This window comes from Sturnira hondurensis, unplaced genomic scaffold, assembly GCF_014824575.4.
Source record: "Sturnira hondurensis isolate 20B ecotype Veracruz unplaced genomic scaffold, ASM1482457v3 Scaffold0014384, whole genome shotgun sequence".
NCBI lineage: Eukaryota > Metazoa > Chordata > Mammalia > Chiroptera > Phyllostomidae > Sturnira > Sturnira hondurensis.
Window position 1 is genome coordinate 37,485,819 of NW_028087015.1, and position 24,344 is coordinate 37,510,162.

Genomic DNA, 24,344 nt, shown 5'->3' on the forward strand with positions numbered 1-24,344 from the left:
CTTATAGCACAAATGAGTTTCCAGGAAGAAAAATGTAACTTCATAGACAGACTATGTGGAAAGTCTCAGAAGCTTGTGAGGCTCATGAACAAAAATAAAACCCTAGCAATTGATGTGTGAGTTTCACACAGAACAAGGAAATTTCACAATTCCGCAGGACTGCTAATTCCACGTTCAGGGACCCTCAGCTGAGCACCTTCGAAATGAACAATGAATTATTGAAAGCTAAATATTTCCAGAAAGGAAGAAAAGATGAACCAATGGGAACTAGTATGCAGCATGAATGGAAGTGATGACTTAGAATACTTTTTACTCAAGTGGTTTTGTGATAATTCCAAGTCCAAATGCAGCTTTCAATACTCTGTCCTATGGGTCTGGGAAAAAGAGACAAGCAGAACAAAGAGGAAGCAAGTTCGGGCACTAGGTGTTCAAAATTGGGATTGTGAGACGAAGCTACTTTGCAGATGGGTTAAAACATGGTGCAAAGTTTTCACGAGTTTCCGTGCTTTCCTCCTGCACAACGAGAAATTCTTAGTATTTGTGTGGATCAAAGATGTTCACAATCAACACTGGAGATGTTCAGAATGTGCTGGGAAGATACACAAGAAACTAGCCCCCGTGACTTTCCTGGGTAGGGGAACTACAGCGTGGGAGGTGAGAGGCAGGCAGAAGTTCTTTTCTCTCTGAAATGCCTTCATGGTGGCCACATTTTCTCCACACTACCTCTCCGCAAGAGCTGAAGCCTCCCCGATGTCTACATTTGCTTAATTTTCAGAGCTATTTTGGTCTGCAGAACACTGTCTTAGATGTATATTGCTGCATAAGAAATTACCTCCAAACTTACAGGCATTTGTTACCTTGCAGTTTCTGGGCCCGGGGCTGGCCGGGTGGGGTGGGGAGGGTATGATTCTGGCTCAGAGGTCTCCCAGGAGGTTGCACGGGAGGTGTGGCCTGCAGTCTTCTGAAGGCTTGACTGGCCTGCAGGTCCTTTTATAAGTTAACTCAAGTGGCTGTTCGATAAAGGTCTCGGGTCCCTGGGGGCCTCTCTATGGTTTGGCTGAGACTGCACGGCTTCTGACTTCTCCCCTAGACAGTGACATGAGGTCTATCTGGAAAAAGTCAAGCCATTGGTAATATAATGAGAACTGTTTGCATGACAGTGGCAGTCAAGGAGAGTGGACTGGTATGTGCATGTGTGAACAATGACAACCTCACTGTATTAGTCAGTGGTGGTCTGTAGATGCTGTTGAGTGAGTGTGTGTCTGTGTGGCCATTATATTCAAAATGACTGAGCAAGTAGAACAAGAAATCTGCATCAAATTTTGCATTAAGCTTCAACATTCTGCCGTGGAAACTATTCAGATGATTCAGAAGGTCACAGCTATGGGCAACTGGTAGCTGGCAGCTTCATAACAATATGCCCGCTCATGCACCCCATCCTGTGCAGAGTTTTTTTGTGAAACGTCAAATCACTCAGGTAACTCAGCCCCCCTACAGTCCTGATTTGGTGCCCTGAGACATCTGGCTTTTTCCCAAACTAAAACCATCTTTGAAAGGGAAGAGATTTAAGACCATGGATGAGATTCAGGAAAATACAACGGGGCAGCTGATGACAATTGGGAGAACTGTGTGAGGTCCCAAGGTGCCTACTTTGACGGGGACTGAGGTGTCCTATGTACAATGTTTCTGGCATTTTTTCCAATAAATGTCTCTATGGCAGGGCTGGGTACTTTCTAGACAGACCTCATGTATCTCAGAGGACAAGAGAGTGAGCCGCGCAGATGTAAGCCATGCTATCTCTGATCATCTAGCCCCAGAAGGAGCGTCTCACCACCCCTGTCACAGCCTCCTGCTCCCACAGACTGACTCTGGAGTGACGTGGAGGAAACCGCAAAAGGCTGCGAGCACTAGGAGGGCTGCCACCGGGCACCGCCTATGGCACACCCCCTTTGACACTTGGTGATCTGCGCTGATCTTGGGGACAGGACCTAAAGCATATGACCCTTTGATTTATTTTTATTGATTTATTTTTCATAAGCAACTTAGAAGTGCTGGGAAACCTTCCACCTCTCTTGGTTCTCTTCCCACGTGTATAGTCTTCATTTAGAGGGAAGCACAGTCTGACCCCATGTGCCCTGGGCTGATGTAAGAGACCATGCGGGACAGCAAAGGACAGTCCACAGAATGATACGGGCAAGCAAAATGTCAAGGAACACCATAATGGACAGTTCAACAAAATAAGACTGCTTCACTTTGTTTTGTTGTAAGAAGTCCTCTCTCATATTTTGAGGAAATCTCCTGCCATGGCCTCCTATACTTAGATGATTTTCAAGAGCCAGATCTGGGTATCCGGAAAAATCATTACTGCCTACTGATATCCACGCATGGGGCTTCTGGGGACACGTGGTCTTAGCCATGGAAAATTTTCTCTGCGAAAGCAGCAGACTTAGATCCCCTTTGGATATAACCAAACCGGCACCAAATGCCACTGCTGACAACATTTTGAACCATTTTAAAAGACACAACAGTGCACATGGGACATAGGATGATTTAGACTTGTACAACTGTGGAAATAGCAGTCAAATTCTTTTCATCTAGTGAAGTGTCTTAGTGTTTTCAGTGTCTGGTGGCATTGGTCTTCATTGTCCTTCCACAACTCCTCTGTGTCTCATTGTGGAGATTTCTTTGAAGTATAAAACAAACAAACAAACAAATAAACAGACAAACAAAAACATGTCATTCCATAGATTCCAGAAAAGGGACAGACATACACTAGGTTGCATTGAAAAATGTGTATTTTTTTAAAATTCCATAACAACAGCAAAGGTCGTAAATCCTGTTCAAAAGTAGAGGAGAAGAAGCTTTATTTAAGCAAAATAAGTGACTTTGGGAACCCAGCTTACAGTGACAAGGAAGGACTGGCTGTACATGCTGTATCTTAGATCAGCCAAAACTAACAGGATGCTCATGGAATGAGCACAACTGTTTTTGGTCCAAAGAACCTATTACTAAAGGAGCACGTCTGCTCATTATTAGAATGACCTCACATTTCAAAAGCCATTCTATCTTTTTAAAGCACTTTAAAATTAATTGTCATTTCATCCATTCAGCCATCCAGGAAGTCCACGCTTAGAGCGGATTTTTCTGTCTTTCGTGGTTCCCATGAGCCAGAAGCCTTCCAAACCACCTCTTCTGTCTGGGTCACTGGGCCGGGTCAGTTGATGGGACTCAGGGGCCACTCTTCTCTGCCCTCCTGTCTGAATGAACTCAAAGCCTTTGCTATTGGATTCTTGCTCAGGTTTTGCCCCCAGATAATTTTTTGTCAATAATTCTTTCTTATCTGGTCCTTTTTAGAACTTGAAATGAATTAAGCTAACCCTGTTGTGTTATTGGTGAGCAAAGAAATGACCGCCCAGGGAAATTAAATGATTTTTCTAGAGGTATAGATACCAGGGTCCAAAATATCGCATCTATTACATAGCTTCTTACTGTTAAAGTAATGATCCAATTTGAGTTTATATTTCCCCAACAAACCTTTATCCATCCTCTCAGAGCCTCCAGGTTCTTTGTTATGTTGTGGAAAATCTAAGATGAATTACCCTTTCAAAAATATACTATCTAGTATTGATGGAGTAATCATTCTGCACCAGACAGTACATTACCTGCATTATCTCATTTAGCTCTTACGAAAACATTATGAGTGATTTTATTATCTCATTTTTCAGTTGAGGAAACTGAGGCACAGAAGAAGTTTCTTGCCCAAACTCACACAGCTGTTATGATATATGCAGGTGGGACCTGAGCCTTCCAGCCGTGAGTTCTCTGCCACTGTGCCACACTGTAAAGAAAAGCATGAGCTAGCTTTTGCTTCCTACCAAAAATACTGAGTAAACCCAAAGTGAATCATTTGGGCCGCCTGCACAGCCTCTAGGGCGGACTGAGGGTCAAGGGAGGGGTTTACAGTGTGACACAGCTGTTTGCTTTAGTTGGGTGATGAGGACCGTGGAGAAAAGGGTCTTTCCTGGGTCAGAGGCAACATGCTTTTCTCTCTCACACACACACACACAAAAAGAGGTGGGGTCTGTCTGGAGATAATGTGGCTGTATCTGAGATGAGAGTGGCCTTCCTGCGGTTGGCCCTTCTAGTGGTGAAGTCCTACTGTGGCTTGGCCCTGCTCAGGAACTGAGCCCTGCCCTGCCTCCACTCCAGACATCACCTTGGTTTTCTTTTGAATGTGCATGTACTTTATAAGGTATGCCCGTGCACAGTAAGAACAGGAGATTTAAAGGAACTTATTTGTGTGTATAATTTACAACATTACGAGCACAGCATCGTTTCTGCAGTATGAGTATAAATATACCTGTGTAAATTTTTCCTATTCTATATAAATTATCCTTTCCCTATAAGCTTATACTGACTCAAATATAAGCTCATGGGAGTAAAGACTTCATCTGTGTCACTGACCAGAGTATTTTCGAAAACTGTCAGGCACACAGTAAGTGCTCAATAATTTTTTAAAAATGCAAGGGGGCTGACTATGATTCTGTCTGTCCTGAACAACAGGTATTTCTGGGTCAATACACCTAAGCCATGGATCAGGGCAACCTCATGGAAGGGACATCTGGCAACACTTCAGATTGAGAAAGTGGTTTGTGCATTCCAGGAGGCACTGCTAGCCTTTGCTTTCAGTTGATTTGACAACAGTCCTGAAAGAAGGGTGTTACTATGCTCTCGATGGGGAAAGAAACTAAAGCACAGAGGGCTTGAGTGACTAGTTTAAATGCACAGAGCTGGCAAACTGCAGGACCTGGGTGAATAGGGGGGCTCCTAACCCCAACTCTTGCTCAACTCACTGTGGCATATAATGAAATAATGAAAATCTGACCATCACCCAAACAAGCATGAACAAAAAATTCATGAGTTTTTAGAGCTATGTTGTCAATGGATTAGAACCAAGAAAATAAAGCACTACGATACATTTGCTATTTAGAATTAAGCACAGAGAAATATAAAGGGGGAAAAGCCAAGATTAAACAAAAGACCACCCTCACTAATTCAAATCCTGACAACGAATGTGTGATTAATAAAGTAGCAAAATATAGTGAGAACTCCCAGGATATAACCCGCATAGAACTAACATGCTAATGAAAAAGTCATGAGCAGCTCAGCCAGTTTCACAACATTAATTCCTTTTGTAAATTATTAAAATGTCTCAAGTGTGAAAATATCCACCCAAGTGTATGGGGAGGTCAGGGAAAAAGAATAGTGAAAATGAATAGACTCTTCAAGGGTGATAAACGAATATTTAAGCACCAGGTTTTCAAAACAAGTACCCTGTAAACTCACAGAAACGGTGAGTAGATTACTGTTCCTCGGGTTGCAGAAAGCAGGAGGGAATGCTGGCGTGCACAAGTTTCTTTTTTGCAGTGATGAAATATTGTAAGCTTGGAGTGATAGTTACACAACTGTGTAAGCATACTAAAAACCATGGACTTTCACCAGTAAAAAATAAAGACAAGTACCCCAAAGAATTCCTTTGTTCTGTCTAAATGAAACCTCCTCACCCTCTGACTTTAAGTGAATTCTAATCAACAAGTACTTCTGGAAGTGCGTTCTTCTGGCTGTTACTTCCAGAGAGAGGTACTGTGGAGATGCTCAGATTTCCACTGAGACCCAGCAGCATGAAGGCTCTGGAAGCACAATTTAATTCTTCTTTAGCATTCCAGCCTGGTTGAGAAATATTTTCAATTTATATTCATGAAGGGATTTTTCAGGGGAAGCCATCTTTTATATTGTAACATACTACTCTACTACATTTGCCACACTATAGCTACTCTTGCATTCATTCATTTGTTAATTCAACAGACATTTATTAAGGGCCAGCTACGTGGCAGGAATTAATGAACATAACAGATAAACTCATGTTTTCATTAAGTAGGTAAAGACAGACCAAATCTATAGACCATATTTTTATAATACACTCTATAGGCCACCTTTTTGTATGTATTTTTATCATGTGATTCCCCTTGGCGTGTCTAAAACATCAGCCTTTCCCACCATCCAATCTGTAGGATGCTTCTCCCTCACTTCCATATTTGACCCAATCTTTGAAATATAGTAGGAAGCTTATTGCATATGCCACTCAGCTTAGATTTCCAGGGCTAACACTGACCTGAAATTTAACGGGTGATGAACCTAAGTCACAATTCTGCATTGGCCATAGACTCCATTTCCTTTAAGGTGAATCTACTTTTGATTTGGTGATTCGCACATTCGTTGGGTACAACTCTAAATTGTATGTAGGATCAAGAACTGGGCACCTTTTTTTTTAACGAGGTAAAAATGGATATAGTAGTTCCTAGATTATTCGCATGGTCTGAGGAACTAGATTTATCAAGGCAATAGAGCAATGATAGAAAATTTAACCATCTGGACACCTGAGAAATCATTATATGTACTATATTGGCACATATGGAGCTGCCTTCTCAGCAACATGTAGACTAATGTCCCCTCCCCATTCATGGCCATGATCAAAGCCAAGTTCACACATTGTGACCCTCTCTTTCCTGGCTTAAGCATGCACACTTGGCTGAAGCTGAGTTAACTAGGTAATGAGTTTCTCACCTAGTTTTTACTGAGTGAATAAGTTCGGTCTGCTCCCAACTTTGGTCAATGGGATATTTAAGGAAAGACCAGAATTCGCAGGTGAGAATCTACCTATGTTGTTCTCTAAGAATCTATGAATACTCCATTTATTTCAACACTGTAAAAAGCATAAAAATATTATTACCCAAATGTGCCTTAAAATCCTTCAGTTTTATTTGGTTGGCTTTGACGTGTCTGGAACCCCTGATGACAATCCTATTGTTAGGTCTATAAGGCCACTTTTAAGACCCAGGACAACTGCCCAGGATTCATTTTCCTCCCAGAAATCTTACCCTAGAAACACAGTCTGTTTTCCTACCTACTTTAATGCTGACCTGAACAATTCCATCTTTGGGGATTTTCTTTCTAGCTCTATCTGTCCTGTAATCGATGGCAAGGATACTTTGGGGGAAGCCATACTTTCTTCAGCTCTTATTTTCTTCCTACTCTGACAAAAAGCACAGACTATCCAGGAAGGAAGAACCCCATCAAAGCAACACTTTGATTATTGCTCATCAGATTTTTTTGTATAAGCATAAGAAGCAGGCTAGTTATTTAATCTGTAAAATACCAAGAAGAATGCTTCAACTCGGGACATTTAGAAGACAACAAAAAATTAAAACTTTGTATGTTTTTTAAAATCTTTTTAGTAGATTTGTGATTATATTCGACATGGATTCAGCATAGTGGTCATTTGCTATTGATTTTCAATTCCTTCTCAAATGAGAAATTGATGAGGACACTTAACCATTAAGAAAATAGTATCTGGCCCTGGCTGGTGTGGCTTAGTGGATTGAGCGTGGGCGTGAAAACCAAAGGATCGTGGTTCGATTCCCAGTCAGGGCACATGCCTGGGTTGCAGGCCAGGTCCTCAGTGAGGGGTGTGCAAGCGACAACAACACACCAATGTTTCTCTCCCTCTTCTTCTCCCTCCCTTCCTCTCTCTCTAAAAATAAGTAAATAAAATCTTTATTACAGAAAAAAAGAGAAAATAGTGTGTGTGGCTTTTCTGGCCCAGGTTTCTTACTCCAAGTTTCACAGATCTTTAGGAGGTTGTCCTACACTATTCTCGTCTCCCACCAATACACAACAGCATGTTGGCCCTTACTCGGGGCCTTTGTGATAACCTGCAAAAAGTTCTTAGGCTTTGCTAATGCATTTGTTCATAATCATTCTCCTTTTTGTAGAAGGAGTACAGATTGGGGTTCACCCTGAGTTCTTTGGGCAGAAACCAGAAGGGGATCTGTTTCTAACAAAGCGTCATCAGCTTTTCCCTTGGAATAGAAACTCGAGACTGTCATGGTTAGAACTTCTCTGAAGCTACTGTCTCACAGGTTATACAAGTACACAGGTCTTTTGTCTTCTGTAAATTTTCTTACTAACCACTGGGGAGAAATAGCTAGAGGAAAGCAAATTCTCTTAAAATAAGAAGTTACAGAACTTCTTGCATTTTACAAGACTCTTATAGCTATGGTTTATCATTCTTACTTCTTGCATGTTGGGAGCTAGAAACTGCCTTTTAGCTCCTGCTGCCTGCTCTATTCCTGAGGGCATATCTTGCCAAAGACTAATCCTTCTTTCTGACTTCCATTTAGTGCAAGCACACATCTAATTAGAGAAAAACAGCAGGTATAAACCAGTTCACATGCAATTGTTTCAATGAGTTATTTTCACTTTTCAGAACTTCCTGAAGGAAGTGGTCCCATCGGGCTCTTGCTGCACTTTCTTAGAGTGTCTTGGTTTTATCTGATAACAGAGCAAACCAAAGAGTTTAGGACAGGGCTTCTCGCAGGCATTCACCCAAGTACTTCCTCCACCAATATACAGAGGTATGTATATTCATTCACCAATTCAAAAAGCTCTCTTTACATGAAGATAATCATATTTTCTGAACAAGCCTCTCCATAAATACTTCCCGAACTAGCTTGTTCTCCAAACTAAGAGAACAACAAGACACAATACATAAAGAACACTGGGCCTTAAGTGTGTGTCTCTGGCACATACTACCTGCATGGCCTTGGAAAAGCAAAATCAATCTCTAATATACATCGAGATTTAATAATGTCTCATTCCATTTGGCTTTTGTACAGATTAAATCAGCAATGCTGTCGTGACTGTGCCTAAATTAGAGGCTGGCCTATTTTAAGAGCTTAATACATAATAGGTCTTTTCTTTTTATTTGTTTTTTTTTATCAGAACTTTAGAGACTAGAGGTAAGAACATCACAAATCAACAGATGATTCTGTTGACACAGTAGGTGCCAAGAAGCAAATGAGCTCCAATGAATTATTTTATTTAGGAAACCCACTTCCTGAAAAGATGTTCAGGGTTTAATTTATGGAGAAAGGATCTTTGAATCTCCGATTTATGCTCTTCTTTGTTTACTATTAAGTGAGATTCTTGTCACCTCCCACACTGAACCACTGGGGGAGTTTGGCTTGGAGCTTTCAGATAAGCCTCTATCTGTTTCCTAGAAGCCATTTTCTGAAGGATAGGTCTAAAAGTAAGTTATTTTTACTTTCAAAAGCCATAGGTGTGATGAGATCCAGCTGGTTCAGTAGGTCTCGGGTCAGGTCCCAGGATCTGCATTTCTAATTCCCAGGGAATCTCATTCAGTTAATCCTTCAGTCACACTTTAATAAACATCGGTCTACAACACTTGATGGCCAGAGGAATTGGGGGCAGTGTGACTGACAGCACTTGGATCATGACTTCTGTTGAAGGATTGCTACCCGGTATCCCAGCCCATGAACCCTTGCCTGAAAGTCTGCCTTTTAAGATGGAACATATTCTCCCAATGCTTTCAGCTTATTTTATATGTCTTCTGGTCTAGACTGAGTAAAACAGATTTTCCTCCCTATTTTCACTGGGCCTCATTCAATCAGTTGAAGATCTGAGTAGAACAGAAAGCCTTAGTGGGAGGGAACTCCTGCCCGACCCCTTGAACTGGGATATTGGTCTTTTCTGGCCACTGGGCTCAGGCTGAAGCATTGGGTTTTCTTGGGCCTTGAGCTTCTTGGCTTTCAGATGGGAGTGGCACATCAGCTCTCCTGGGTCTCCAGGTTGCCACCTATAGACCTTGGGGCTTGTCACCATTTCTTCTAACAAATCTCTTTCTCTTTCGATTTCTATATGGATCTATATAAAGATAAATATATATCTTCATCTATCTAATTGAAAAGTCTTAATGAAACAAAAAACCATAAAATGGCTTTGTGGGACCACCTCCTACTGCAAATAATCCTTGACCAAGAGACTGGATGTTTGAGTGTAGCAACCCTTTATGCTTCTCTAGGGGGGCAAATGTCTGCATCACAGTCTTCTGTTAACAAACTAATATTATTGTTAGTAGGAATGGATCGCTTTGGCATCCACAATCTAGCCATTTATGCTTTCAATATTGTTGCGGAACAACTGAATTGACCTTTGCCTGAAGGCTGCTGAGTCAGACTTAATGACTTCTCATTTACTCTGTTCCCAAGGCAGTTCCATGACCACGTGATAATGTCAGCATCTTGGGAGTAGAATTAGTACGGCTTTAAATACAGAGAATTTGAACACAGACAATAAAGAGGGCAACTGAATCCCTATCTTGGGGGAGCATCTGGAAGGCAATTAGATCTTTAATAAGCAAACCCAGGCTCCTCCAGACTCACTCTTGGAAATGACCAGGGGCACCTCTGTATGAAAGGTCACCTGTGTGACTTTGGGAACTACCTATCCCAATTCACTCCTTTTACATTTATTTATTAGAAAGCTTCTAATAAATTTGTTGTCCTAAAAAATGATATAAAAATGGAAGGATCTTAGACTTACAAAACCAGTAAAGGGAGTGGAGATAAATTGTGCAGTTTGAATGTGAGAAATTAAATTTAGATGGTATGTTGCATTTATAAGAAAGAGAACAAAATGAGAAAAGTAAAAATCAGAATGTTTGGCTGTATCCATGCACCTTACTTTGAAATATTAAAAACTAAATCAGTAGCATTTGAATGTATTTAAATGTTGAGTGTATATATTACAGCTCTAAGTGCAGGGTTCTCTTGGTGTCCTAGTTTATTCTCATCAAATCTGAATCTCAGAGATGGTCAAGAATGAATATCTGCAGTCAGTTTGATTAACAAAACAATAATGTCAAACTTTTCTTTGCTTATTAAGATTAAAAGTAGTTCTAACATTTTCTTCCTTGTATTTAAAATAAGCATCATACTTGTACCTTTTCTCCCATTATTATTTCACTTACAATTTTGAGGAAAAAATTGGTAAAAACATTTTTCTAAATACTATTTATTTTTTTTATTTTAATTGTTGTTCAAGTACAGTTTTCTGTCCTTCCACATCCTAGTCCACCCACCCAGCCCTGCCCAGCTCCCTCCCATTTCCACCTCTCCTAGTTTTTGTCCATGTGTCTTTTATACTTGTTCCTGTAAACCCTTCCCCTTTCCCTCTGAAATTCCCTCCCCTCTGGTCACTGTCAGCCTGTTCTCTATTTCAGTCTCTTTGGTTATATTTTGCTTATTTGTTTGTTTTGTTTTTAGGTTCCTGTTAAATGTGAGATCACATGGTATTTGTCCCTCACTGCCTGGCTTACTTCACTTAGCATAATGCTTTTCAGTTCCATCCACACTGTCACAAAGGGTAGGAGCTCCTTCTTTCTTTCTGCTGCACAGAATTCCATTGTGTAAATGTACCATAGTTTTTTGATCCATTCATTTACTCGTGGGCACCTAAGTTGCTTCTACCACTTGGCTATTGCAAATTGTGCTGCTATGAACATTGGGGTGCATAGGTTCTTCTAAATATTATTTATAATTTTTGTTAGAGAGCAGTGAATAAAACTCTTTGATGACTCATATAGCAAGTGGCTGTAGGAAATGTGAGTGAACTGATGTCCAGATAAAGTTATTAGTTAAATTTATATCAAAAAGGAGAAAAAAGATTTTAATGAACTGAATCACCATTTGAAGCATAACTTTGGGCAAGTTAACTTATTGATAAAGAGAAATGACAATGTTAATAATTGATGAGGTACCTAGAATTATATATAATTATCCATTAACTATCCTACTTAAGAAGTGATTTAAGCAAAATCATTATTCTGGGGTGAACACAGAATAGGGGAACTAACATTTATTGAACATCTGCTCTGTACCAGGTACTTTGCCTTTGCTATTTCATTTGATCCTCAAAAGAAATCTTTATGGTAGGTAATGCAGCCTCATCGCTTTACTTGTAAGGAAACAAACTCTGAGACCAGCGAGTAGCCCTCCCAACTGAGCAGAACAAAGTAGGGGGAGGAGCAGAGTTTCAAACCCGATTTTTACTACTACAGATTTTATTATATTTATAAAATGTTGCCACGTAAAAAACGAATATAGGAGTAAGAAGTCCTCTTGAACACTGTATTTCAACTTTGACAATGCATACTTTTGTTGAGTTTCATTGAAATACTAAGATTCTTGACTTATATTTTTACTTTCAACCCCTGAAATTTGGAACATTCAAAGCTGCAGTGAAAACATTAAAGAATTACACAAAACTCGATGAAGTCTCTTTCTGGTCTTTTTTGTTGCTGCTTTAAATCTCATTTTCTGAGTGTGGTTTATAGTTTATGTTCAATATGATTTTGTGTTAGTTTCAGACTGAACTTCAGGGCAGGTGCTTGGCATGAATGGCAAGCCGGACAGACTGGGTTTCAGGAGTGGTGGAGTGGACTGAAGATCAACAGGTTAACAAACTGGAAGAGGTTTTCTGTAAGTAGGTGAGAAGGCTGGGTTGCCTGAAGTAAAAATAGGGGTTGGGGGGGCAGAGATAAAAGTCATCTAGAGTTCTAGAAACCTAGACCCAGCCTAGACAGAACACATTCAACACCAGCCCTGGGGGACGGGGGGAGCTGGGAGGAGGGGAGAAGCTGCTATAGTCAGGGCAGCAAGAATCCCCCCATCCCACCTGCTCCACGACACTGTTGGCCAGTTCCCTGAGGCTCTGATCAATGCTCAGGGCCTTGGCCCAGACAGGGAAACCTGGGGTGTCCCAGCTCAGTTGCTGCAGGTGCTCAGCGCAGTGGCAGAGCAGTGGCCATGTCTTCTCTGAGTGGGGCACACATGTTCTGGACCATGACAGTCATCTGGAGATGTCCTACCTACGAAAGTCCAGAAGGTGAGAATCATTAGATGCCCCAGAACTCAATATCCCAATACCTCAATACACATTTTTGATATAGAAGGAGGCCTGGGAAGAAGGACTCAGAAGGACTGAGAAGGAGAACTGATGATGGAAGGACTGAGAGATATGAGATTTCTGTTTTTCCTTGATCCACTCTACCGCTAGGGCCCAGGGAAATGCAGTCTGTATCCTGAATTTTGTCAAAGTACCAGGCCTCTGCCTTCTTCTCTCTAGAAGGGAGGATGACTTTGGTGACCCCTTGCCTGCTCTCGGAGAAGCCTGAGAGACAGGACGACTTAATGGGCAGTGGCATGTCCCCAAATTTGTGATCATTGCAGCCTCATCTGCTGCTGCTGAAGAGGACGTCACAGGACTTCTTTGCTCATACCTGCAGCCTTGTTCCTCACGCGTAAGCCAAGGAGTTCAGCCAGAGTTTGTAGCAGATATAAATTTTGTGATGTTCTCTCTACAGGTCAGGATTTGACCAAAAGGCTTGTCTGCAGAAGGTTTCAAATGGCCGAGGTTAGCGCTGTGTTGTCTAGGATTTGGAGAGTAAAGAGTGTTTATTTTATCTTAAAGTCAGGGATGACAGGCAGAATGAAAATGTGAATTTCAGACTCCTGGCCCTGTGCATCCTGGTCTCACAAAAATGTGCTTGTTATTGATTTGCCTGAAGGGGCATTAAAAAGTACATACATAGTAATTCTCTTTTTCCAGTCTAGATATCAAAGATTTAAACTGGCAGTCTTCCGGATAGCTTTAAAAATTAACAATGCTGAGGTAAAGAAAAATGTTTCCAAATATTTCCATGATTTCACTATATGCTTAGCTAAGTTACTGAAAGCCTCAGGAAGACTCTAAAAGTGTCAAAAATAGAGGTGAGGCCCTGACTGGTGTAGCTCAGTGGATTGAGTGCAGGCCTGTGAACCAGAGGATCAAGGTTCGATTCCCAGTCAGGGCACGTGCCTGGGTTGCAGGCCAGTTCCCAGCAGAAGACACATGAGACGCAACCATACATTGATATTTCTCTCCCTCTCTCCTTCCCTTCCCCTCTAAAGATAAATAAATAAAATCTTTTAAAAAATACAGGTGAGCCTAATCCAACTTTGTTTTAGGTCAGCAATTTTCAAAGGATGTGCCTCAGGAATTTAGAATTTTCAGAACAATGCAACACATGGCCATTTAGCCAGGGGCACTGACCCCTTTTCCTCTACATTGTCAAACAAACAAAGGACAACAGCCAACACAATAACTATCCATTGTGAAAGAATCGAAATTATAGCTTTTTTTGGTAGGATCAGCAAGAAAAAAATTTTTTTGGCATACCACATATTTTAGTAACTACTTTATGTGTGCCATGAGATGAAAAAGGTTAAATATCATTGTTTCAGGTGATGGCCTCAAATGACTTCTGTTCCAAAAGCTACTCTAGTGACCAGTGCGGAAGAAATTGTCCTGCTTTCCGTCAGATCGGTCCAAGCAGGGCCACCACTAGCTTGCACAGTGACTTCGGTGGGGGCTGCGGGTGCAGCGGCGCCTGGTGGGGAAAAGCGAAAGCTGATTGCAGCCCCTCGCCCCTATACGCACCGGCTCTGGTTAGTTAGGTTCAGGTAGGTTGAAAAGCCACTCCTGTGTGCACAAAACCTCGGGTGGGAGTCTCAGGAAGCGTCTACCATCTAGTCTGTGAAGAACTGTCTCTGAGTGCCCACGAAGGCTTCATCGAGACCAGCCTCGAATACTACTTAAACACTCTATTCCTCCGGTCCTTACATACGGCCTCAGACTAACTTTTGAGAGTGTTTCAAAGCTAAACTATTTATCCAAGTGCGGGGGGGAGGGGCGGGAGGGTAAGGGCTATTGCGCAGGTTTGTAGTCTCCTGACCAATTTTCATTCACATCTCAACAAAGCTTCCACAAAATGGAGTTTGTATCCACTCGGGTGATTTACTTTGATTTTCAGAGGCTGATGAGACTCCTTTGAAGGCTACCGTCAGGCAGATTTCACCTTCCCAGTGTGTCATCTTTGCTGATGAGCTCGCACACCGCAGGGGCAGGCGCAGCCCTCCCGCCGCCGGGGTTCAGGTTACAAGAGGCAACCGAATGGGTGAAGTAAAAGCCAAGTTCAAGAATAAAGTGAATTGATGTGCAGCTAATTTTTTAAATAATTTTTTAAAATAATTAAAATAATTATTTTTAAATAATTTTTAAAATAATTATTTTTAAAATAATTTTTAAGATTTTTTATGCCAATGGAATAATTGATATGATATATGCATTGCAAAACATGCAAGCAGTACAAACTATGTAGAATAAAAAATGAGTTCCTTTCACGGTTCCCCAAACGCCACACCTCTGGCCAGAAGAAACCACTGTTAATAGCTAATTGATCGTTTGTTTCTCAATTTTTCTAAAAAATTATACCCACATGTATCTATACACATCTCAAGATACAATTTTAACAAAAGTTAACTCTTTCATTAAAGTATAATACACATATTCAAAAGTAGGTATATAAAATTTTATAGCTTAATAAATTGTCATAAACTAAACACTCTAACACACACACCACCCAAGTCAAGAAATAAAACATCAGAACATCAGAGGCCCCCAAATGTGCCTTATCAACCTATTCATAGTTTTTATACATAAGACACTAATTTTGTTGCCATTAACTTTTTCCAGTTAATAATAATTTTTATCCCAAAATCATATCTACTAGTTTTACTGCTTTGTAATATTCCTTTTTATTTGCTTAACATACGTTATTTAACATTACCCTGTTCATAGACATTTATTCTATTAACATAGTCTTGTATAAAATATTAAGCTCAAAGCTTTTGATTCTTTTTTTTACCATAATAAAAGTCATTCTTTTTATACCTTTATTTTACAAAAGGAATACCAAGTAATAGTTTTTCAGACATAAGATTATAATAAGCCAAAGGTGGAAAAGGTCTTCTAGGAGATACCCAAATCTCCTTCTGCGTGATCTTTGTCAATGGGATTTACTGACAGGCCAAGAAGAATACCTTCTCGTCCTGCTCCCCTCCCCCCCCTCACCCCACTCTCAGGGCTGTGACTGCGATGCGCATGGGGAAGACTTACCAGTGTCACAGGTCAGGTCCTCAAGTCAGTGCTTACTGGGAAAAAAAGACTCTAATTTGTAGCCTTTGCCAATTTTCTGTGTTGTCAATTCTCCTACCAAGACTAATTTCAAGAGACCAACTCGACCTCACTGAACACAGTGCTGAGAAAAGGCATGAACGATGAGCTCTTGTGAGCTTCTGCAACAAGACTCCACTACCTGGGGTCTGAGCCAAGATAGCACCTGTCTGACTGCATGAAACGGAGTCAGAGAGCAAGGGGTGGTTCAAGCAGAATGGAAATCTGAAATAACAGGGTAAGGGGAAGCAAAGAAATGTTTGGGGCATTTCTTGAACAACATTGGAATGTCCAAGGAGTGACTGTTTTAATCAGCCACATGACACATGGCACATGAGTGTTTGAACTTTCTATTTAACAGGTCAATATTAATGTTCTCTCAATATAATAATCATGAGTTATGGTGGAAATCTGTGTATGGTGAAATTTCCTTTCTTTTTGCCTGCAGCAGTCAGTGGGGAGAAGAAACAACCCACATAGTAGCGGACAAAAATTCAGACAGCACAATTAGATAAAGTATCTCTCAAAAATAACTGCAGTTAGTCAAGACAAATTTATTTGCTGATCATGTACCATGGGCTATTGTTGGTAGTCAGGGAAACTGGTAAACAGAAAAGAGAAGAGAGCTTTGAAAAGCAATGGAAGGTTGAGAAGGGGAAGAATATTCCTTGTGCACCCTTACATTGAAAATTTACTCTAGAGCCCTGGCTGACGTAGCTCAGTGGATTGAGTGCCAGCCTGGGGACGAAAGGGTTGAGGGTCTGATTTCCAGCCAGGGCACCTGCCTGGGGTGTGGGCCCGGTCCCCAGTAGGGGGCACTCGAGAGGCAACCACACACTGATGTTTCTCTCCCCTTCTCTCCCTCCCCCTCTCTAAAAATAAATAAATGAAATCTTTAAAAAAAGAAAAGAAAATTTATTCTTGAGAGTGAGGAAGAGAGTGATGGTGGGCGGAGAGATTTGAAGACCCAAAGGCAAAAGAAGAAAAAAGACTGATAAGTTTGATCATATAAAAAAAATCTAAATTGCAAAAATATATTGTCAACTAAGTGTAAATAAGCCAACAAGCTTATATATTGCAACACTGCCAGGGTGTGTCCCTACTGAGATCTCTCACTAACTGTGTTAGTTTTTCTATGGTTGCCAGTGATAGTCTGCTGGGGGTCCCATAAGAATGCCACCGAGTGGGTGGCTTAAACAACAGACATTTATTTTCTTCTATGTCTTGAGGCTGATAGTACAAGATCAAGGTACCAGCAGAGTCGATTTCTCCTGGAGCCTCTCCTGTTTTTGCAGACGGCCGTCTTCTCACATGTGCTTATAGGTCTCTTCTGTTTGCATGGGTTGCGGGGTGTGGGGGAGATCAAAAAGGAGAGAGTCGTCTCTGGTCTTCCTTTCAGTTCTTGTAAGGACACTGTCCTGTGGGATTAGGACCCACTCTTAAGACCATATTAACCTTAATCACCTCCCTAAAAGCCCTATCTCCAAAATAGTCGCCTTGGCGGTTAGGGCTTTAACAACGGACTTTTGGGGGATACCACTCGGTCTATAACACTGCCATAACAAAGTACACAAATCTGACAGATTAAAACAACATACTTTTGTTATCTTCTGTGGGTCAGAAATCTGGGTTGGTTTCTCTGCTCTTAATTCCACCGAGATGAAGTCATGGTATCGCCCTGCTGGGTTCGTATCAAGAGGCTTTAGCAAGCTTCCCAGCTCTTTCAGGTTGGCCGAACCCAGTCCTTGGGGGCCACCCTATCGCCAGAGGCCTCTTGCAGGTCTTTGCCTGGGGCCCCTCCCCCCAGAGCCAGCAACATGGCACCAAATTCTTCTCACATTCTTTGACTTCTTGTTTCGAGTTTTTTAAGGGATCATGTGATGAGACTATACCCGCCTTTATAATCCAGGATAATATCTTGATCTAAAGTCTGTAACCTTAAACACATCTGCAAATTCTCTTCTGGCATCCGGGGATTAGAGTGAGACCCTCTTTGGGAGCCTGTTATTCAATTTACTGCACTAGCATCTGTATTAGAGTTTCAAATCCCTCCAAGAAAGATTTATGGAAACATCAAAATAATGATAAGAGAAGGTCTCGACTTGCTCCTGGTTTATGAGAATAGTTTTAGAATTTCATAACTCAGCAGGATGCTTGCTCTTAACCTGAGTGATATGTGTGTATCTGACTTTCCTGTTAATATAGGAACATTAAAAAGTATTCATTTACCCTTATTTTCTAATTTAAAAAAGTTAATAATAGATGTCTAACATTGTCAAGAGTCTTTTGTTATCTACTACAATGCTTATGTTTTTCTTCTTTGATCTATTAATATAGTACAGAAATTATGTTAATAATTCTTCTTTCACTGAATTATCTTCAACTCTGGACTCATTGTAATACATGCCTAATCCTTATCTTGTGAGTTTTTGCATACATTTTTAAAATATAGTTTTCTATTTTGTTTTCTTTGTGAAGTTTTCATATAAGGGCTATTATGATGTCACAGGAAGAATTGGGATGATCCGTTTCTCTCTGTGCCCTGGAACTATGACACTATGACAAATATGACACCAGTTATCCCTTCTTCTTAAGAGTTTGAGAGAAAGCTTTGGAGAACCACTTGGGTCTACCACATTTGGAGAGAAAGCTTCTTTCATAAATTTTTAAATTTTTTCTTCTTTTTGAATTAGTGCTATATATAAAGATAAAAAAACTAGTCTTTCATCACACTTTATTTCCCACATTAAATATTGACACACATACTTTGAATGAACATCATATATATCAATATTTAAAACTTTGAATGTATCTTTTACGTTGCATTTTTTCTAGCATGCACATATTAAGCTTATTAAGATACAGAAGAGAACGTTATATATTTATAGGAATCCTTGAGAAAAGGATGCCCGGATGTCCCTTTCACATCTTTAAAATGTTGGGACTAAAACCAAAAAGATATTTTTCCGTAGCTCAAATATTCTTAACAGGCAATTTTCCCTCGATAACCCTCGGATGTCAGCATGTAGCAATAGTTGTCTGCGATCAACTTACATGGTAAACAAGTGAAAAGAATACTCTCCAGGTTGGCACGTGAGTGTTCTGTGGTTCACAAACTTGACTGTGAACCAGTAACCAGTAACTGTGCTGTTTACATCAGCTGACAGTCTTCACCCCAAGATTGGCAGCGAAGGAAGCAGATCGCTGACCGCCAGGCTAGTGCAGTTCCTGAGTGTGAGTAACGACTTCAGAATGTTTTCTTCTTGTTGCAGCCACACCGTCAGAGCATATTCCTGCAAAAAACTCAAATTCCACACCACGTTTGTTGACCAGAAAGTAGACATGATTAAAAATTAAAACGGTTGCAAAAAAGTGACAATTCATAAAAAGAAATAAATGCTTACATTTTCTCATAATTCATACACATTTGGCTTGCTTTTAACACCTTAAAATATCATGAGTTATAATGCATATTACTCTCTAGGCTATTTTTAGTAGGATTTTTTCTCTGAATGTTATAATCAGCAGTGTTGTAAATGGCCTCCTTGTAAATGGCTTCCTTGGATTGACTAGTATGCAATCATATTTTCTGCAAGAAAATAAGTGTCTTTTTTCTAATGTTTACACTTCTTATTTCTTTGTCCTTTCTAATTATGTTGGGTAATACAACCAGGATTATGTTCAACTGGAGATTTTTACCTTCTACACTACTGACATTTTGGGTGCGGTAGCCCCTGTTGTGGGTGGGAGGGGAGATTCTCCTGTGCATCGTGGAATATTAAGCAGCATCCCTGGCCTCTATCCACTAGATGCCAGTAGCAACACAAAGTGATAAAAAAGGAGAGCTAGGAGTAAGTAAGCCAGAGAGCAGAGACGATAGTAGTAGCAATTAGGAAGTTGGATATTGAAGGGTAAGACCTCTGTGGGGAGCATTATCTATCACAGATGCTTTTATCATCTGTGACTATTTATTTCCTTAGAAGTCAATTATTTAGCACAATTATTAAAAAATCTTCAGAGATTAAAAGGCATGTAAGAAAAATGTTCAAAATTATGACAGTTGTTATTTCTCAGTGGAGGATGTTTTAAAATTTTTTTCATTATTTTAAAACATCTTTATGATTTGCTGGATTCAATTTTTAAAAATTAAGCATATGTATCATTTAAAATATTAATTTACAAAATCTGCTAGATGTTGAACAACCATAGTTATGTTAAAAGCTAGGTAATTAGAAAATCTAATACAATATTAAAGCTATTCTTTATGATTTTTAGAAATATTTTTGTATTTTCTAACTTTTTAATAATAAGCATGTGTTATTTTACTGTTGGAAAGAATTTTCAGTTTTTTAAAGGAAATATGTTAGTGACAGATTTTGACCAAAAGCTCTGAGGCATGATCATGGAAACAAGTTGTTAAATAGAATGAATATCTCTGAAAACAGTATTAAATAAAAAAATAAATTGATAAAACCTAAACACGTGTTGACTTGACTTGTAGTCAACTTTATCTCCAAGGAGAGAGCAGATAAGTGATTTCCTGTCTTGAATGCAGACCAGTGGCAGTCGCCGCTCCCTAACTCGGGGAGCTGGGTGCAGATGGAGCTGAGGGCCTCCTCAGCACTGGGCTCTGTGCCCGCACACAGACTGCTCACTCTGATGCCAGCCCAGCTGCTGCGAGATGCATTTTTGTTTAGCAAAGGAGAAATAGTGGGGCCTGGCAGAAAGCACTCATCTCTCAGTTCATGAGTGCCAGTAAAAGGTGTGCCCCAGGCTTTACTGAAAAGGACTTCATGACACGAATCCACGACCCCAGGAAGTCAGTTTCAGTGAGTAGAGAAGTTCTTGAAAATTTAATTCTGATTTCATAATTAAGACTGAAAAAAGGAGGGTGGGTAAATGAAAAAAAAATGCCAATGATACAGACCTCCTCAGAATAAGCTAGATTTTAACAGACTTGTGTATAAGGTAACAGGGACATATAACCAGAGGGGGATGTTAGGGTGCAGGAGTCTCCCCTTTTCCTCAGAGGATATGATTCAGAACCACTAGTCAATGAAAACTGAGGACAGTACCAACCTTGAACATACTAAGTTTTTCCTATTCATACCCAGCTTTTCACTGAAAGGAAGCACTTTACAGCTCTCACTTGCATAACCGAATGGGCAGTATGGCTACTCTGGCACCCTGGGACCATCATGAAGTAAAACCAGGGTGACGTGAACGCATACTGCCAACACTGTGACAGCTGATCTGACGACTCCTAAGTGACTAACGGGCGGGGGTCATGGGCAGGGTGGATGCCGTGGACAAAGAGATGATTCACTCCTGGGCAGGAAGGACCCAGCTGGACAACGAGAGATTTTATCATGCTACTGCTACTCAGGCCAGTACACAATTCAAAACTTACAAATTGTTTGTTCCTGGAATCTTCCATGTAATATTTTTGGATGGTGATTGACTGTGGGTAACAAACCACAAAAAGCAGAACCATGGACAAGGGGAGACTACAGTACTACAGAAAAAGACCAGGGTGGTCAAAGCTCAGAATGACCTGGCTTTTTGTATGTATAGCACAACCAGGACAAGGGAAGGCTAGCAGGCTCAAGTCTGTGAGTTTTAGGTGTCACGTGAAAACTCCCGGATAGTAAAACAATAAGGACGCGTTGTGACTGGCCAGCTAGTCAGGCTGCGCCAGTGCTGGGGAGCAGACGGGAGCCGACCCGGGGACAGGTTTCTGGTGCATCTCCAGAGAGTCTGCATAGACCCCGGTCTGCTCAGCGGAGCAGTGGCTTGCCTCGAGACAGGACCCTGAATGGGATCAAACTCGCTCGAAGCTGAGAGATGGTTAATAACTTTGGTGACAGAACCATTATCTTAAATCATCTTAATAACTGGCACTGTAGGTCCAATTTGATAAGGTGAAGATAAATACATATAAGGTACTGGAATTTGATGGAAAAATCAATGGCAAAAATATAATACGAGAGACATGACTTATCTGCAAGACTGCAGGATTTAGATTAGTTCACAATTTATGGGATTAGATTAATCACAGAAGGATACTATTTAATAATAGAGTTAAGGTGACACCCGAAAGACTGGGTATAATTCCAAGGACCACAACTTAAGACAGGAACACTTATAACATGTAACCACAAAGAAGAGGACCTAAGCCAGGAAAGGAAGCTAACAATGTCACCCTGAGTAAGCGGAACAGCAGCTTTCATATCCTTCCAGGGCAGGGGGTGCGAGATGGTATAACCACTTTTAGAAGACAGTGTGACCTTATCTAGTCAAGCTGAAATTGTGCCTATTTTATGACACAGCACTTCTGCTCCTCATTGTTCGCTCTGGAGAAACACGGACTGTCACGCAACAGGATCTGTGATCTGGAAAGTTCCTAGCGGCGCCACGCACAGTCATACCTCACTTGGAAAGTTCCGAGACAGGACTCAACTTTAAAGAGGCTTTAAGCAATGTGCCATCTTTGTCCAGTGGCACACAATAAGAAGCAAACAAAATACAGCTACACACCACAGTAGCCATGAATTTTAAAAACAGCTGTTGAGCAAAAGAATCAAGATGCAAATGAAATGTACTTACTGTGTGAGTCCATTCTGCAAAGGTCAAAAATAAACCTAATCAGTAATACTTAGGGATGTACTGTTTGGTGACTAAATGACGGAAAAATAAATACATAAAATCAAAGCCATAATGACCTTAATGGTCAGGATGGTCTTTTCTGTTGGGGGTAAAGGGAGTAAGGAACTATTGGAGGTGGTTGCAGACAACCACCTCCAATAGTTCCTTACTTCTTCTTCGCGCCCTGAGTACCAGTGAGACAGGTGTACAGAGTTACACACTGTGCTAGTCATTGGCTTTGCTGTACAGTATAACTGATATTCACAAATTTTGAAGAGGTTAAAAAAGATGAAGTTCAAAATTGTATGAAGATGTTAAAAAATCACACGTAAAGTTGGGAAATGGAAGTTTCATAGGAAGTCTCATAGTTATCTTCAGATATTTTAAAAGATACTATGCTACACTAGTAATTTTGATTTAGTTTACTCCAAACTCCTCTTTTTCTGGCTTCTGAGACCCCTGTTTATTGGAAGTCACCCCCTTCCATTTTCTCCTTCTCACTTCATTTACTGGATTTGTGTCACTCGTTTCAGTACAGTGTGACCACCCACTCTCCTTGCACACGCAGCCACAGTGGATTAAAGACAGAATGCCCCGCTCAAACAAGTTTGTGAGAGTCCGCTTTCTATAAATGTGGATTTAGGACCCAATAGGGCAACTAGAACTCATGAGTTCAAGTTACAAGGTGGAATGTTGGATTATATAAAAGTGATGCATTGTTGCAGAGGCACTTTTTTTCAAGTGCACTGACTACCTTGCGCCTGGAGGTGTCTACGTTTGGCCTGAATGATTCAGGGAGACCACGGACAGATGGCAGGAACGGACTAAAACTTCCAATTAAAAACAACCCTGCAAGAGTTCTGAATCACATGGTACAGATCCATGACCTTCCCCTTCGTGCACTCTCTGTCTTACCAATTTAAAATGTCTCTGTTCAGAGCTAGTTTTTTCCTTCACATTAAACCATGCCATTCCTCTCCTCAGGCCTTTAATCAGCAGCTTCAATATAAGATTAATTTCACACATCTAGATTTATGAAAGGTTAAAGTGACTATGTTGTCTGGGTTTCCTTTAGCCTCTCCAGATTTCACCTCTTGACTTCGACTGAATGAGCAGGTTTAGCATTTTACGTATTCTATCTGCAATGATTTCATCTCATTATTTCATTAGCAGTGAAAAAAAAAGATATCTAAACAGATCTACTGTGCTGACTTTACATGCTAAGATTATTTTTCCAAGATGAAGAACCGACCTGGTAGAACTAACACTTGGATAAACAACATTCATTATCACTGACAGCTTTTCCTTTTTGCTGGGTAGATGAGCACAGAAATTCTTCTGGGCAGAACTCTTGTTAATCCATTGGAAAAATGCATGCTGAAATTTAGATTGCTACTGTAATGGTAAAAAATTATTCCTATCTGGCATTGCATTATACAGAAAACACAGAGAGAGAAATAATAAGAAATGAGAGAAGTGTGCACTATGTGTCAACCATTATTTAAAATAACCGAGTAGTTCATCGGGCTACGGGATGGAAATGCAGGATTTTTGTGCTGAGAGGGTCCCTAAGATGTCCTCCAGGGATCCCCACCTCCTGATACCCCCATGTTATTTATGCCCCTCAAGTGTGAGCTGGACTGCTCGCTCATGGTGGAGAACTCAGCCACCGTGCTGTGAGGTGCCCCTGTGGAGACACCCCCGAAGCCTGAGACTGAAGCCTGCCC